The sequence below is a fragment of the Fundulus heteroclitus genome, unplaced genomic scaffold, assembly GCF_011125445.2.
Source record: "Fundulus heteroclitus isolate FHET01 unplaced genomic scaffold, MU-UCD_Fhet_4.1 scaffold_133, whole genome shotgun sequence".
Lineage (NCBI taxonomy): Eukaryota > Metazoa > Chordata > Actinopteri > Cyprinodontiformes > Fundulidae > Fundulus > Fundulus heteroclitus.
In genome coordinates, this window is record NW_023396545.1 from 291,968 (window position 1) to 305,052 (window position 13,085).

Consider the following 13,085-nt stretch of genomic DNA (forward strand, 5'->3'; position numbering starts at 1 on the left):
TACTTAAACCAGCATTGGCAACGCATGGCTCCTCCCAGCACCTGCTCTGTAACTCAGGTGGCAGTTCCGCGCAGAGCTCCAAGATGATTGCCCTTGGGAATCTGAAGTGGCCCATAATCCACTCATCAATTGCCAGCTGGTCAGTAGGCTCTTTAAAAAATGCTCCCTCTTAATTCTTCCATTGGTAATGTCCCCCAGCAGCGCGAAAGCCGCCAATGTCCCATTATGCCCACATTTACACTGCTACTTATGGACATGTGTGATCGTCTACAACTTGTCCACCACAAAAATCAGAAGACTTGTTCGGATAAACTTCTTTGTTAGTGAAATACCTATTTACTGTTTTGCTTCAAATTACAATTTAAAAATCCTATGGTCAGCTTCACTTGACTTTTATTTGATATATTAAAATGATAAACCACCTTCATTATCAGTACTTTTTCCTGGGTGTTACATAGAACTCTGACTGTTATATTCATTTACTTCAGCCTTTTGAGTTTAATTGATATAATTTTGATTCTTTGTTGTTGACACAGTTAAATGGTTGATAAAAAATACTAATCTATTTAAGGTTCTTTAGCTAATGTTGGGACTGTTTGTGGACGACAGTAGTACTGGAATAAAAGGACGTGGTTGCTTGTATTTTCAAATCGCAAGCTGGCAATTCTGTTTAAAACCTTTGTAAAAATACCTAAGACCAGGATGGCGTTTCAGAATGCAATATTATCTAAGTCTAGATAATATAATGCAAATTATTTTGGCGCTTTCTAGTAGGTGTTTACATAGAGAAAATATTTTTTAATGAGGACCATTAGAACTGCACTAGACAATACCCGATTAACATTAGTGTAACATTACTTTCATTCGACTTGAGACGGGATCAAAAGAGGTTGTATTTATCTGAGCAGTTCAGCTTCTGACATTTAAAATGCATTTTATGAAGAAATAGTCTCACTGGTTTTTCATATATTTTTCTATGACTGTCCTCTTGAATTCACAATGATGTTTAAAACAGTGAGGATCTGAGAATGCTGCACCATGTCATTCAACACAGGCATTAATAAAGACAAGAAAGGAGTATATCTAAACAAAGCAAGTCTCTAATGGAAAAGCATTCTTTAAGAATGAAGTATTATGTTTTTACCATGATACGAAACTTATGTCATGGAAACCCAAATCTTGAGTACATTTCCTGGTGGTTTTAGACGGTTAACCTGCTATCACATTACTTCATCTCTAACTATCTTGCTTCAAAATTCCAGTTTTGTCACAACAATGCTTATTTCTTTCACTCAGCGTAAACTAAACAATATTTTCTTAATCAGTAATGAGTGAAATAAATAAAACCCTTCATAGAAGCTAAATTGAATATATTTTCAGCAGTTTTCTTAATAACAATAAAACATTGTTGTCTCCCTGGTTAACAAAATAATATAAGTTAGCTACATTTCACTGGGGGACATTTGGATCAGTGGATAGCAGTCCTATCGTCATACTCTCCATAACCTCTGTATTCTCTATCTGGCCACGATCAAAGCATACCTAACAGGCCTCTCTATTTGAAGTAGAAAATTTGCCTGGGAGCAGCAATACAAAGGAATTTCGATCAGCAATGGCTTTTTCAGGGAGGATGGTTCTTTCAGCCCTCTGCTTAGGTGTTAACCCTAACCTATGGGAGTCCAAGTCCGTTTGGAATCTGTTCGTGAAGCTCAAGACAGGATGGATCCAAGGAAGAATCGCTAGGTGAGGAGCTGTGAGCAACTTTATTTTGAAAAAGGAGAACAGAACATTGACACGGAAGCAGAAATAATCACACTCATGCCTTCGGTTGCCCAGGGCCAGAGGTAAACACAGCAGAATGATGGCTTCCTGCGATCAAGCGATTGAAAAGGACTTCTACAGCTGCATTAACTGAGGATACCACAAGGATTTATTTAGCGACAGACAAGGAGTGATGAAGAGAACCCTGAACATTTCAAGGACAGATGCACAGAGCTATTGCAGGTGCCAAATGTTTTAAACAGAGTTTGTGTGTGCTTCAGATTGTGAAACTAGGTGCGGAGGCAGATCTGGGCTTTGCTGAGTAAGAACTGTCGTTTGGTGCCGGCACAGTTTGCCCGGATTTAATTTGGCCAATATGTATGCATTTGGGGGAAAACCAACAAGTATTTTGGTGTATTTATGTAAATAACAATAATTGTGTTTATCTTAATTTTGTTCCTTTTTTTAAATTTTAAGGTCAGGAGGCGACAAGCAAGCGCATAACCTGCAGCCTCAATAGAAATCAAAGACCCTTATTTATTTACCTTGTTTTATTCTGACACTATTATTTAAGTTGTTCAGCAAATGTGCACATTTGTATAGGCTTTGAACACTCTGATACATTTTAACCTCAATCAATGCTTTTCATCTTTGAATACATCTGTTGAAGGGTTGCAGCATTTCGTTGTCTCATACAAACTGAAAGCATCTTTATTGATTTGGTAACAGCATTGCTGCATTATTCAACCGTTCCCATGAAAGCTCTGAGGAATAACTGGTCAGGTCAGGACATTGAAGTCCCTGCTGATAAAAAAAAGTAAGAAATAGAAAAAAAAATTCTTTCTGCATTTATTGCCGCTTGCACCTCACAGGAAAACAACTGCAAGATGATACAAAACTACGTGGAAATTGCACAGATTTGGTGCACTTGAAGGGTTAGGATTTCTGTGTGTATGTAGTCCAATCTGCTTTATAAATCCAATGGAAAAATGAAGTTGATAGTGACAGCTGTAAAAGATGAGGAAGATTGGACGGCTTTGTCAATCACCAAAAAGAAAATCTAATCCTTACTTTAGATTTGGGGTCAGTTAACAGGCTCCCCGCTCTCCTCTGTGTTTTCTCGCTGTCACTGAGAAAAATAGTATTTCGGCCTTTGAGAGCAAGTCAGGCCTATAAAAAAGTATTTTGTGGAGTGTTTACTATGAGCGGTTTTGTGTGGGCAACGTCACATCAATACCGAGCCTCCTTTCTTCTCGAAACATTATTACATTATTACCATCAGGTCAGTTTTGACCTCAGTTTCTTTGTTCTATTCTGGTCTTTTTCCAGTTGCCAGGCAATGGAAAGGAACATACTGGCTTTACAGACAGTAAAACCAAATCAAAGTTAGACTCTGGCACTAAAAAAGTGTATTAATATTGCAAATTATACACATAATTTTGCTGCATCTCTTAAAAGGTCATCTATGTATCAAACTCTGAAACAACAGTGTTGTTTAAACCAATCTGAACTTCAAACCAGAGTATTAGTAGATTTATTCAGACATTAATAGACCATGATTGAATTTTTACTGTGATGGTTAATAATTATGTCAGGAATCATTATACAATAACAAAACGTACTGTAGCCATTCCAATACTGATATTTGTTTTTGCTAATGGAGATTTTGATTATGATGTCCTTTCCTGGTGTTTTTAGTTCAAAGAGTCTGCCTTCTGAGAGAAACTATGAATGATGATCGCGCTTGTGAACTCAGGGTAAACTGAGTCCTTTTTCAATCCTCTGTTCTCGGTTTCTCTGAGCTTCACCAGGGTAGCAGTTAGAGGTCCAAAAGCTTCAATTAGAAGTGACCGTTACCGCGTTTATTTCTTAAGCCGCATGGACATGAACGATCCGACCTTTGACCTGCGAGCTTGCAAAGGAGAGTGAGAATGGGCGGGGAAGGTTGAGCAGTGGCAGCTCATTATGTCCGGCGTGAGGACAAACTCAGTTCGATTTGGGTCAACGGAGCTGTCTGTGTATAGCTACAAGAGCGGGGTATAAACAGGTGTGTAATGTGCTTATTGACAGGATTTAGAGTCCCACTGACCCCTGAGCAAACCTTGCCCTCGTTCGGCGATTAAAGCCGTTGCGCCATTGGACATCTTCCAGCTCAGGGGGATGTTTGCTTTCACTGGCCCAGCTGAGCGGTGCCCTGACTTAAAGCAGACTTCCAACTCTCGATGGGTCCACACATCTGCCGGGGACCCTGCATTTTCGTGAGGGAATGTCTGCGCTTACACTATGATCTCACCTTGTGTGCCTGAAGCTTGTTAGGGGGAGAAATTACCGCACAAACGAGCTGCTGTCGGCTCCAGGTCCAGCAGAGCTCTGAACTCCGGGATGTTCGGCTGTATCTTTGCAGACTTATCGAACGTTACTTAACCACAAACAAGAAAAGAATACACAAATGCAACCGTGCAGCTGTCAACAAGTATAAGCCCTGTGTATAAACACCGCGGCTCTCAGGATGTTTTGTCAGAGACATCTGTTTCCAATGAGGCTTCAGAGAAAGTGAACAACAGATATTTGGTCTTTTATTTATTTATTTCTGGGGTTCTAACACTGATGATCGGTGATCTCTGTTTAGATGTTATTCCCGTAAGTGGAAGCTCGGATTTCATGGCCCCTTCTGGAATTTATATTTTGAGCAGTTTGTGGATTAACTACAGGAACAAAAACATTTATTTTCAAATTCAAGGGAGATCAAACAGTTTCCAAGGGCAGTGGCACCAGTGTGGAAACCAATAACTCATTCTGCACTGTGAAACAAAATCCTTCCTCAATCATTAGGCTAATTGTGTTTTCCCAATGCTGCTGCGTAGCATGACGATCTTAATTTAGTGATTCATACATTCATTTTCTTTAATCAACAGAATATCTGATGTCTCTCGGTCTGAGAAAATCCGTTGTATCTCTCATGTTAAACACTGATAAAAAATCGGTCGGAAATTGTATATTTACTCAAATAGTCTGTAGTTTTATGATTTCTTAATCAGTTGTTCATTTATAAGCAAGCTAATTTGGGATTTTGGTGTATGAATATGATGCAGCTATAACGTAAAGCTCTTTAAGTGGTCAGTCTATTGGACATGGATGTGGGGACAGATTACTGTGTAAAACATTATGAAGACCAGATGTGGTGAGGAAAAAAACAATGATAATGATGTAGATCTTTTAAAATACAATCCAACGAATCGGCTCTGTTTCCTGACTGCAGCATTTTCAATCGGTATCCGGAGGCCCTTACAAAACCCCATCTTCTGTCAGTTTTGTCAGAACAAGAATAAGTACAACTGCAATGAACAATTCTTTGAGCTGGATTGTTAACAAGTCTTGTGAAAACAGCGAAAAAGCACCACTGTTAGCTTAACATTTTAGATAGCTGGTCAGTATGAAAAACTATCAGAAAAACCATCAGGAGCGAGACTGGTTTAAGTGAAGACTTAGCTTTATTCTCACCCTCATATGGGTGATCAAAACATTGTTCCTTTAAGCCAGGCCAACAACAACCCTAACGACTCCTCGTTACAGAGGAGTGGACCAGTTTCGGTTCAATCTGCTGTCTTAATGGCTTTAACGACCGGCCATTACTAAGGGGTGGACCTGTTTCGGTTGAATTTGCATTTTATCTAAGCCATTACAAGGCCTTTGTTAGGCAGCAGTATAAAGCTTGGTACTCCACATTACTCCAGAATTTTTGAATTGAGAAAGCTTCCTGGAGAGGAAGCGAAACGTCTTCAACTACGGAAAACCAGTCCAGTTGCTTTGTTTTTTTTTTTTACTTTTTTTGGAATGACCATGACCTGGATGACTGAGAATCTTCACCAGCATGTAGCTTTATGTGTTTTAACAAAAGAATAAAGTATATTTTTTATCTGCATTAACCTTTGTCAGGGCAGCATCACTAACCCACAAACAATCTGGTCAGAACTAAATATCCGTTAATGTCAAGAGAAAGGAGAAGAAAAAGAGCAGCAGAGAAAAGTATCTGCTATTGGTGAGTAGGTTGTGATATTGGTTCAAATGCAGTATAGTATTTTGCTGCTTTGTAAAGCTTATGCGTGTTCCAGCATAAGCTTTATTAACTAATGAATATTGAACTAGGGCTTGGGACTGCCTTTTCTTGAATAACTTTGAATTTTATTGGGAGTTATAAAAGTCCTGATCGGAATATCCCAAAACCTTGCAAAAAGTGACTCTATCCCAGAGTTAATCTGATAGTATATTATAGAGTCAGAACCACCGCACCGGCGATACGCTGGTGAGGAAAGAGCTCTTGCTTGGTCTGGCTTGGAACCCGCTGATCGAAATGCAAGACAGTTTGTTAACATTTGATGTAGACAATCAAAACTAGCCTGAAGGAGGACATAATTTAAATGTGTTTTATGGTGACGTGAACTTAAAAAGAGGACTTAAATAGGATATTTTAGACCGTTCAGAACCAAAGTTATTTGTCCGAGCTACACTTTCTTCTGAATTCCTTGAAGGTGAGAGAAAAGCCATAAAACACAGTAATCATTTTAATTCTTCTTTACTCCATTCATTTCTAAACACCAAACAGACGACATAACAATTATCTTTCTTGGAAATCAGGTTTCATTTATTTTTTTTCTTGAGATACTGCGGCATTAAAATTCAAGGCTCATCACATTCACCAGAAGGAAACTGGCGGGCAAATGTTGAATAAAGGTCCATCTATTCCCGCTGATGGATTCGCTCTGTCACCTATCTTCAAAGGGGATTCCATTTAATCTGTATCACTGCGCTGCGCAGTTACATCAATGCCTGTTAAAGCATCATTAAAGCCGGCACAGAGATACTGCAACGCATCCATCATAGCTCTTACTCCATCACGCTGTAAAACCCACCATAAATATAGTGAGCACCCAGAGAGCTGAGTTTTTTTTTTTTTTAACCATGCTATACTTTCTCCTATAAGCAACGGTGAAGAAATAAACAGTTTTTAATAGCATGAGAGCTCCTAATGAGTGCTATGTACAGCAGCATCAACTGGATATGATTGTATATGTGTGGGTTGGCTGTATGCTGCATAGCTTCGGTATCCAGTTTGACCCTTGATTTACCTTGATCTCTTTTAGGGAAAAAAAAAGGCAGTTGAGGATGATGAGGAGCGTACAAGAAAGGAAGGGGAAAAAAAAAGAATCAGAGGGATTATTCTCTTACAGAACCTCAGAAGAAGAGAGTCAGGGTTGAGTAAAAAAAAAAAAAATGAGTTGGTATGAATCTGGATTATTTGATTAAAGATAAGAACTTCAGGCTGGGAAGAGCAGTGGAAAAGAAGGATAAAAAGTCAGGGAGCGGTGAAGGAGAGGCGGCCAAAGAAGACTATCTGCAACCAACTCGGCTCATGTGAGGCTGCTTCTCTTGGATGAGAGAAAACAGACAGCTGAAATCAAAACCATGGTACGCAGTGGGCTCTGCAGCTCTGGCCTGACTTTGTTGAGCCCTGCTCCTACCTTTTGGTTTTCGTCTCATCCCTCTTTGTTGTTGTTGCTCCATACGTCAGCCACGCTCGACCACCTTTTCCGCCGTGCAACCGTCTGGTAATTAATCATTAGCCACAAAACGAGATGCACAAAAGGGAAGTTGTCAGAATTTTTCCCCCTGCTTTATACACAGTTTCTGCACGCTATGCTTTTTGGAAACACAGCTGAGCCGCACAAAGCAGAGCTGGACAGCTTTCGCTCAGTGCAATTAGAGCAGTGCTGTGCAATTTCACACATCGCAGACTCCAAATGGCAGTGAGAGGGAGCTGTTAAAAGTTTTGACAACCTCAACCCCCTGAAGCTATGGAATGTTATTCTGTTAAACTGTGTAATTCTCTGAGCCTGTACATTATCTCCCTGTTGTCTACTGAGTGTGAAGGAGGTGATGGGTTTCAACTGTTTTTGGGAGTTCAACTTTGCTCCTCAGATTAGATCCAGATCTTTTCCAGTGGATGGAAATGTCTGAATGCCAAACAGCAAACCTGACTAGCTGCGTTTTTAAGCCTTGTTCGCAGCGATTCAGGGTAGAAAATGGCGCTGAAACAGAATAAGAGCCGTTGATGTCAAATGACTAAAGCTTCAGAAACACACTAAGAACATTTGCTCTCACAGCTTAGACCCAGGAAGGCGGAAACAGGGGATATGTAAATACCAGCTGACCAGAAAATAGGAGTTTAAAGGTAAAACATGCTTTGAGGCTGGGAGCAAAGCGAACATGGAAGTTACTATCAAAAGACTGCTTAAACAGCAGAAGTAGGGTTGTTCTAGAGTCAGCTGTTTTAACCGTGCTTTTCGTTTCTTGAAGCTATTAACTCTACAGTCAACAAGCAGGTTTGATAAAAATGCAATACTGGCAAAGAAAATAAAATTGCAGTGATGGTTTATTGCTTTTACAAGTTTGCGCTGGTATATACTTGCATTCATACAAACACATATTGTAGCACTGCTAATGTTTAAGGCTAGTGATAGCAAGAACGTGACTTTAACAATTGTCCCTATTCCTAACAGGAAAGCTGGTCTCTTACTCAAGAAAACATTAGGCATCATTTTTGACCAAGATGGCTGACATGCAATCGGGTGCGGTTTTAAGAAACAACAGAGAAAGAAACCAAGGAAACATGCTTTTAAGTAATGCGAGCTGCGAGATCACGTAACTTCACATGATCACGTAACTTTGCAAGTAATATACTACTTCACCACCAATCCCATTCACACAAGAGAAATATATATATATATATATATATATATATATATATATATATATATATATATATATATATATAATGTATATATATAAAATGTATATAACAAGTTTAACATGATTTCTATTCAGAGAGGGCAATAGAAAATATAACATAAAGAGGGAAAAACAGATCATTTCAATGTACTTCAATACTTGATTTGCATTCCTTTCCTTTCCTAAAAAAATTAAAAAATCACTGATCTTGGCCTAAATATGTAATTCCAAAAGTGATGAATGTAACAGCCGGCAATGGGATTTACTGTTTAATGCTAAAGAAGCTGACCTCTGTGGTCATTTATTATACGCCCTGCAGGCTGACGACTTTGAGGTCAAACATTCTTGATTTGTAGTATACATTAACATTAGTCAATGTAAATTTTGATGCACACAAAGTAACCTTTATGGCCCAGGGAGTATTGCTTTTAACTTTTACTAAACATTATATCAGGAAACAGCAGCTTGAACCTAGAGCATCTGCGGCTTTCATCTTAGTGTTTATCATTCTGACAACAGAGATTAGAGGAGGGGGGAAAAGCATTTGTATTATCAGGCAACTGAACACAGAGGTAATAGTGAGCTGACAGAGACAATTTATTCAAAGGGCACAAAAATATTCTGTTCCAAAACTTCCCATCAAACTAAAGGTCAAATTTGCATTTAAAATGATATTTCATACTTACTCATCAAAAAACGTCTCTCCCTGCTCTTTGAGATTCAGTGGCCCTCTAGAACTCATTACTCATTACAAAATAGTTTGATAACAAATGCTCTCCTATTTCTGTGCTATATATATATATATATATATATATATATATATATATATATATATATATATATATTATACTATAAATTACAAAACAAAGGAGTTAAGGATGGCAGATTTTCCAAAAGTAATGATAATTACCACCATGAAAAAGAGGGCAGCTATGTCGACTGTGTCTTTATGTATTTATTTATTTGTGAATGTCTGACTGTACAAAACTTGATGGTATGCAATAAATGCCATTTATGTCATTCCAAATAGATTCTGGAACCTCTTTTCTGCAGAGAATCCCAGTAAACAGGTTTTGCTTTGAGTACTCTCGGAGAGCCTTCATAAAACACAGTTGTTCGATAAATTATGTTTAATGACCTATCGCCCAAGTGGAGTTTCAGATGATCTGCCACTCTGCAGTCTGAGCTTAAAGGAAAGATTATTTATAAATGAACAGAAAATCCCTTTTCCACAGCATAGAATGACTAAACGATCAGTCTGATTGCAATTATGTTTTGATTTATTCAGCCTCTATTGTTCTGCAAAAGGTTAGAGGCACATTTTAACCCAAAACCTTATTTGCTGCACCTGCTGTTTGCGGAGGTCCCGTTGGTGGAAAGACCACCAGTTCACGGTTACACAAGGAGAGTACTGTAAAAATACCTTTACCAGACTTTTTTTGTGCATTTAAAAAACATTAAGTCCTGCTGGCTTCAACCTAAGTTCTGACTACACGTGTGGCCACATTTCAAATTTATATTAATCTACATTGATTTATAAACAAATATGGTCGATAAGATCCATGCTTCTTACTTAAATTGCTGTCATTTTTTTCTTGCTATGTTACTTGGTGTATAATCTACAGCGGTGGGTAGTAACTAGTTAAATGTACTCAGTTACATTTATTTGAGTAACCTTTTGAACAAAATTTATTTTAGGAGTAGTTTACTGCACTTTACTTTTCACTTTTACTTGAGTAATATTAATAAAAAGTATGACTACTCTTACTTGAGTAACATTATTGGCTACTCTACCCACCATGAGTACTTTATTGGATAAAGAATATACTTGTTTTGACGGAAAATGCATCAGAGACACAAGTAGAGTTTATGTTAAAGTGAGACTTCCTGTTTGTACACAACCTTTGTTGTTTTAAACTTATTTTCTAACTGCTGAGCCCATTAAGTCATTTGGAGGTCACGTCAGGGGAACATACAGCAGACAGTAGATGTTGTCATTGGAAGTACTTTGCGCTGTTCTAGCATACTGTATATACATTAACTGCTGTACATATTGATCTAATATGTTTTATGCTGAAAATGATTTAGAAAAGTGTTTCTTCTGCCTGAATTCATTTTGCAATTCTGTTGCAAAATATACTTTGTATATTCATTAATTTTAGTCTCTAAAATACCAGAATTTGCACATAACTCTATATTTTTGTCTCTCCGATTACATCATTTTTAAATATTGAATCAGATGTTATGATTAGTTACTCAGTACTTGAGTAGCCTTCTTTCTAAATACTATTTTTTTTTTACTCTTGAGCAATTTCTCGGCTAAAACTCTTTTTACACTTGAGTAAAAATATGTTGAAATAGTGCTACTCTTACTTGAGTACAGCTTTTGGCTACTCGACCTACTTCTGATCATCTATCCATCTTTAAAAAAAACAAAGCATATTTGTGACACATCAAGTCCCGTTGCTTGTGATTCAGCACTGTTTTGTATACTGTGTGCATATTGGGACGTAGGATTTAAAATGGCTGTTACCGCACCAGGATAGAGTAAGTTACATCTTTTGGTTATATCTATTTTCCCTACACACAAGGGGTCAAAAATATTATAAGCTTAAATAAAAAGTATTTTCTTTTAGCTGTTGGAGATACTTCAAACATATGGTATGCTGAGATGAGTGAACTTCCTAGTTGCAGACAGGGCATCTGTATATCAGATTGTAATGTTTCAAGAATTTAATGTCGCAACAACATTTGAATAAGCATTTGAATAAGCAGAAAATTCTCAAAGTCCAGAAACAGTATATGACAGCCTGCTTTAGCTGGAGATAAAATTATGTTTGATAAAGCATCAAATGCGTAGAAAGCCGATGATAGAGCGTTGTTTACCGAAGTTTTTTTTCATAAGACGTTATTAAGGCACAGAAGAAATATGTAATTGGATGATGGGATTATTATATCTGCAAGTTTTTTAATGGTTCGTTTAACTCTAATGGACGAGGATAATTTTCACCGTGACAGGGTTTTAACAATATCAATTTCACTGAGATTGTGATTGAAAAGACTTAAACGCGAATGCATTGCAGAGCAAATTGAGATTCAGGGAAAGGCCCCATCACTTGACTCACTTAAAAGGAAATACCATAAAAAACAGCAATTATGCATGTGACATATTTTTCTATTTTTTCTATAAATATTGAATTTATATGAGAGATAGCGTTCCTTTGTATCATTACCACTAAACTTCTGCTTTATTTTTCTCAGTTTTACCCCTCATGCAGCATGCGATTTTCCTTTCCCTTCCTTCTGAAGCAGCAGTATTGATTAATAATCCTCACAACTCTGACACGTACGGTTTATTCTCTCATTATGCTACAGCAAACTGTGTTACTCACGGGGAACTCTAGCAGTGTGCGTTATGGATCGGATCATTACTGCTTAAACAAACCGGCCATGGTGTGCCAGCTTCTGCTCATTTAGGGCTGGCCAAGTACCGGTGCTCTCTGTCATGGGTAGTCACACACCCTCCTGCTGCTTCGCTGGCTTGCTACATGACTTCCTGCTTTTAGTGAAAACACAAGGGAAAGCCCCCTAAATAGGTCAATTCATACGAATAAACAAGAACGTAACATATACTCCATAAAAAGATCCTCAAAATTTTTTGTTTTTTTTACTGTAATATTTTTAACTCATTTGTTTCAAATAAGGTGTGATGCCACTGTTGGTCACAGATGTTATGTTGCTATTCCTTAGCGTGTCTATTACATCACAAAGACCTCATAAAGACCTTTCCTTCGCACACTAACTGCAAATTTGCACAGAAAACAAATGTAAAAACAGCTTCCAATCTGAAATCCTGTACATGTTTTTGGATTATTACGGATGTACACCATCTTGTGGCAGGCTTCAAAATAACAATCCAAAACAGGTCCTCAAGCAGTGGTCTACAAGCTGTGGTCCTTTGGGCCCACCACAGTGGCTCTCCATAATAAAGAGATTCAGAAATGAGCAATGTTATCCAGACAATAGTGACCGGTTTTAACAGTTTTTGTCTAATTTGATCGGATATCTGCATGAAAATACAGGAACAGAACAATACTAACAATCCATGTTTTTTCCGCGTCTGTTGTTTCATGTCATTCTATTTTTTTTAAGCAGGCTTTGTTTCTCTGTTTTTCCATTAATGCTGAAATAACCGAATTGGCTCGGTATGAAAGTAATGTTTTTTTTTTTTAGAATTGATTTCAGGTCATTAATGTCACAATGAAACAATGTTTTATATGGTATAAATAAAAAAAAAAACTTAATTAGATATCCCTATTTTTTATGGGTCAATATGTTGCTGGGCACAAGATGCAGTAAAAAGCTTAAAGGTATAGAAGACAATCTTTTTTTCAGCCTCGGGTTCTGGGGAAATCATCTTATTATCGGTTGTCCCACGTGCCAGTCATCAAGTAACGGCGATGTGTGTCCTCTTCCTTGCTAGTTTCTTCTTGCTGGCTGCGCATGCACACTTCTACTGTTCATGTATCCAGCAAGCT

At 37.8% G+C, this 13,085-nt stretch overlaps 1 protein-coding gene across 1 annotated transcript in view; it reads right to left on the reverse strand.

Annotated features, from left to right (window-relative positions):
- The window catches only part of astn1 (astrotactin 1), a gene marked incomplete at its 5' end in the record, with an annotated part of 294,255 nt that overhangs the window by 54,700 nt on the left and 226,470 nt on the right, over window positions 1-13,085 (reverse strand).